Raw genomic sequence first — 5,310 nt, forward strand, 5'->3', positions numbered from 1 at the left:
TGGTCTGCTGAATACACAAAAGCCTACAGCTATAGCAGGCCTGCGTTCATGGCGGACTGCTTACAGGCCTCAAAGCTCAGGAAAAGTAGAGCAGATGAATTGCACCCTCAAGGGAAACTTAGCCAAGTTCTGTCAGGAAACAGACTTCCCATGGCTGGACCTGTTGCCCCTGGCCTTCCTGCATGTCTGTTGCACACCAGGAACTCAAGTTTTCTCCACTTTTGAGAGGGCCTCAATCTCTTTAGGATCCCCGTACACCCCGTCTCACCAGGGGGCTCAGTCTAGGCCAAAGACTGGAAAAAGACCCTCTCAAACCACAGTGAACTGGGCCTCATACAGCTATCACTCCATGGGTCCACCACCCCAGAGTCAGGAGGGCAAGTCCTGAAGAATCCCACACATGGAAAACTGACCCAAGTCCAGTCTTCAGCCCTGCTCCAACCACACCTCCAAAGCTGGCTGGTCTATGCACAGGAGAAGCTTGAGGAATCGCCAGTCTGATAAAATAAACTGTCCTTACTCCTTGCTATCGGAATGGCAGAGGTTGCCCCAGAAAGGTGGGGAAACAGTGAGAGGTTCCTGTTCACATTCACCTTCTTCTTAGGGATAGGATGTTCTCCTGGTATTGATTGCCTCTAATCTGGGCCCCATTTGTAAGAGTAGGGCACCTTCAGTGGAAAAATCTAGGGGGTTTAAAAGCTTAAATATAGTGTAAGCTCTTGTTGGTCTGTTAGGTTGCCTGCCAGTAAGGAGGTTGCAAATGCCATTTTGGGGAAGTGTTTCCACTGATGTATGTGCCTCAAACTTGAAAGAAAAAAAAAAAGAGAGAGAGAGGGGCGCCTGGGTGTCTTAGTCGGTTAAGCGTCCGACTTTCACTTAGGTCATGATCTCGCGGTTCGTGGGTTCGAGCCCCGCATCGGGCTCTGTGCTGACTGCCAGCTCAGAACCTGAAGCCTGTTTCAGAGTCTGTGTCTCCCTCTCTCTCTGACCCTCCCCTGCTCACGCTGTCTCTCTCTCTCTCTCTCCTAGAAATAAATAAAAAAATATTAAAAATTAAAAAAAAAGAGAGAGATTAAATGATTATTAGAATAAAAGTTGGTGCTTAGATTAACCTTCAGCCTTAAGGCCCAGGCTAAACCAGTGGTGTTACGACCTGCCCTAGGGACAGGAATAGCCATGGGGATAGGGGTCTGGTATAGGAGGCATAGGCTCTTCTGTGGGACTAACCAGTGGCTGACTCCCTAGAGTCCCTGCAGAGCTAAATAAGTTCTCTGGCAGGAATTGCCCTTCAGAACAGAGAGGAACTTGACCTTCTCACTGTTGAGAAAGGGGGCACCTACATCTTCCTCGGAGAAGAATGCTGTTACTTTGTAAACCAGTCAGGAATAGTCACAACCAAAGTCAGGGAACTAAAAGTAAACAACTAGTCCATAATAAATAAAGATGCCTTCTAATACAGACTAGATCTGTTTAAAGGGGCATCAAAGGGGGGCAATGATAGAGAAAAAAATGTTATAAGATGGCTGACAGGGGGCACCTGGGTGGCTCAGTCGGTTAAGCGTCCGACTTCAGCTCAGGTCATGATCTCATGGTTCATGGGTTCGAGCCCCGCGTCAGGCTCTGTGCTGACCGTTAGCTCAGAGCCTGGAGCCTCTTTCAGATTCTGTATCTCCCTCTCTCTCTGACCCTCCCCTGCTCGCGCGCTCTCTCTCTCTCTCTCTCAGAAATAAATAAAACATTAAAAAAAAAAAAAGACAGCTGACAGAACTGATAGGGGAATTCCAGTCCCTGACTGAAGACTCCCTTTTTGGGTTCTTCTTCTCACCCTGCTTGTTGTGTGACAAATTATTATTATTTTTTTTAATTCTTTAGATGTTTTTCATTTATTTGTGAGAGAAAGTGAGAGACAGCGTGAGCAGGGGAGGGCCAGAGAGAGAGGGAGACACAGACTCTGAAACAGGCTCCAGGCTCTGGGCTGGCTGTCAGCACAGAGCCCGACGTGGGGCTCAAACCCACGAACCATGAGATCATGACCTGAGCAGAAGTCGGATGCTTAAGCGACTGAGCCACCCAGGCGCCCCAGTGACAAATTATTACTAATGAGGAATGCAGAAGTAACAGGCTATAAATTGTTCCCTCTGCTTATGCTCGAGGCTCAGACCTTTGGAGAGTGATTTCCTCTGAGACCACCGGTGTAAAATAATCCTCCTGCCTTCCAAGATCTCCGAGTGCTGCTTGGCTCTTCTGCTGAGTGATCCAGACCAGGTTCCATAACAACCCATGGTCTAAGGTTGCTAAGTCCAAATAAATTATAGAGTTTTGGAGCACATGGGCATCCATTGCATAAATAGCATTCATATATTTGTGTATGTCAGTAGTAAAACCTAGATTAACTTAAAAGATCATCTTTTAGTGTTATCTGTTCTTATGTTTATCCAGTGGCAGGCTCTAATTCTAGTATCACCTCACCTAATTTCTGAGCAAAATTGATCCCGTCTGGGAGTATTTTAAGGAACTCTATTCATTTTACAAAGTATCTATTCCTTTTGGAAAAGAATTTCCGGAAAGTTTCTGGTCAATGTTTCCTTTAACACTTTTAAAGACAGCATTACTTACAAAAGTGTGTACTCTTTTAAGACTCTATGTCTACTGTGTAAAGTAATATCTATTTGTCTTTACAATAACACAACACAAATTCTGACTTTTGTCTAAGAACATGATACCAATTTATCAGGACAATAAATTGTCTGTGTCAGTATGATAAATCGCTGAAGACTCGTCTGCCTTCCTTGGCATGATCCCTGCTCTGTGAGGAGATGACTTTTGTACACAGCTAGCCAAGATTCAAGGGCTGTGTCTTGGCCAAGACAAAGAGCTTTCACTTTGGGTGAAATTAAAGGAGATTCCAGCTGTGGTCTCACTAATACTCCAATGACAAGTTCTCTGCTCCCAACCCTATCACCACTTACCATTTGCTTAAATGAGTAAGTGGCATTTCTGGTGAGGCTGGAAATTCATTAGAAAAATGCAGAGTAGAAACGCTTTACAAATGCGAGTTACACCATTTGAATTAAAATTATGCTTGGTATAAGAATATCCTTTTGTTTTTTTTTTAGCTTGTCACTCACTGCAAAGGCAGTTTTTAAAAAAGCTGTCAATTTGTTTTATCTTACATCTATTTAATTTTTTGATTTTCAAACAGGGGAAACATGAAACAGAAAATCTCACATGTAACCAAGCTGAAACAAGAAAGACAATTACTTTTCCCTAATGAAATGTTCTATTTCCTTGGTTTGCTGTTTCATTAATTTCCCAACTTCATTTTATGCTGATCTAGATTTTAGTAGTTTTCCCTGAACACAACTTGAGCAAAAGATATTTGGATTAATTCAAAAAATGATTGTGTATCTACGGTGTGAGAGGCTCTTTCTTATGAGTTGGGTAATAGTAAGAGGCAATCCATGTTTCTCCTACTATAAGACTTTCATTTTAGAGCTGCGGTGCACACAAATAAGACAGACAAAATGAAAACATAAAAATTAAATATGATAGCTATGATCAAGAAAACTAAGAGATTTATGTAACAGAGAATGACTGGGTGGCGTATAACCTTCAGAGAGCCCTCTCTAAAGAGATAACATTTGAGCTGATAACTTATTGATGAAAAAGATGAAGCTATATGTGTGAATTTTAAGAGATGGTCAGCTACCAAAGTGAATGTCAAGGACAACAGCCCAAGAAAGGGACCACTTTGGTGTGTTCCTGGATTGGAAGGAAAGTCATTGTAATGGAAGCATAATGAATAAAGGAAAGAGTGACAGGAAATGAGGAAGGACAATATCTGGGGGGTGAAATTAATGACTATATTCTAAGTATTATAAAATAAGTTCCATTGTGTTTTTAGTTGGAAGTCACTGGAGAATTCTCAGCTAAGGAGCAATGTTAAATAATATACACTTTTAAGAGATTACTTTGGTTGCTGAGTGTAGAATATATTTTGGGCCAGGGTGATAGAGTAGGAGAGAGTGAAAGCAGGCAGTCATTTAGTACAGCACTATACCTTGTATCCTGAATCCCTCTCTAGATCCCTTTGGGTCTTTCTTTCTATATTAAAAAAAAAAAAAATGACATCATCCAAACTCAACGTTCACTCACTTTTCTTCTTGGCCTTTGACTTGGGACCATAATCTGTGGGCCACTTATTTCAAGGTCTTTTTTTCTGTTTACCTAAGATACGTCATGAAGTCACTTTTGTTTCCTACATTCAGGTAGCTCCTCTGACTCCCTGTGCAGAGGAGTGGACAGAACTCTCTTTCCCGTAAAGCCACCAGAGCACGTAGTAACCACACTCAGAATTGCCACCCTCATGTCCAAATGATGACAGTATTGGCAACAGTACCCATGTTGAGGGGTAACTGCGCACTATTTCCGAGAAGTTGCTAAATATTCATAAACATATCTGTGATCCAGTAGTCTTAGATAATAGGTAGATCTATTTCATTTGTGCCTCTTTCTAGCTTAGCCATCTTAAATTCTTAAACTATAGTTGATGAGAAAACTAACTTCATGAACATGGAGATTCCTTCAAGCAATGAAAAAGCAAAAAAGCCAAAAATTTTTTTTGATTCTCTCCCACACCCCAAGTTATTGGCCACTGGCAGCTGAGTAACATGCATGGTCTTCTATTTCATTTTCTGTCCTTACCTTATATGTGAGTCTAATTTCTGGAACATCACATTTGTCGTCAAGCTTTTAATCTTTCTGAAGTGGAAGACTTAGAGATTTGAGTTGAGTCAATAATTTCTCTGGCCATTAAATGTGCTCTAAATGCAGTGGCTTATCTCATATGTGTTCCTTAATTTCATTTCTGGCTGGGTGTTTTAGTTTCCCACTTTGGTGGAGCCATGTTGAGGGGTAACTCGCATAGAACTATTTATGAAGAAGTCTCTGGATTTAGTGAGCTAAGGGAGTTATTTCCCATTCCTGGGAGGTGTTGGGTTGGGTGATTTTCATGGTGCCTTTCTTCCAAAATCTTATCATTGTGATTTCTGTGTTTTCAAGGGATGGGTGTTCAGAAGTGATGTTGTGGTGGTTTGGACTATAAGAGCCATAAACAGAAAAAATATTGCCATGTTTTCTAACAGATGCTCTCTCTGGCTCAGAGCTTGAACCTATCAAATTATTGAAAGGAGCATTTGTAACACCATGTCTGAGGGAAGAATAGAGAAAGAAAGAAAGAAGAAAGAAAGAAAGAAAGAAAGAAAGAAAGAGAGAGAGAGAGAGAGAGAGAGGGAGAGAGAGAGAGAGAGA

The sequence above is a fragment of the Hyaena hyaena genome, unplaced genomic scaffold (genome assembly GCF_003009895.1).
Source record: "Hyaena hyaena isolate Hyena2069 unplaced genomic scaffold, ASM300989v1 scaffold_757, whole genome shotgun sequence".
Lineage (NCBI taxonomy): Eukaryota > Metazoa > Chordata > Mammalia > Carnivora > Hyaenidae > Hyaena > Hyaena hyaena.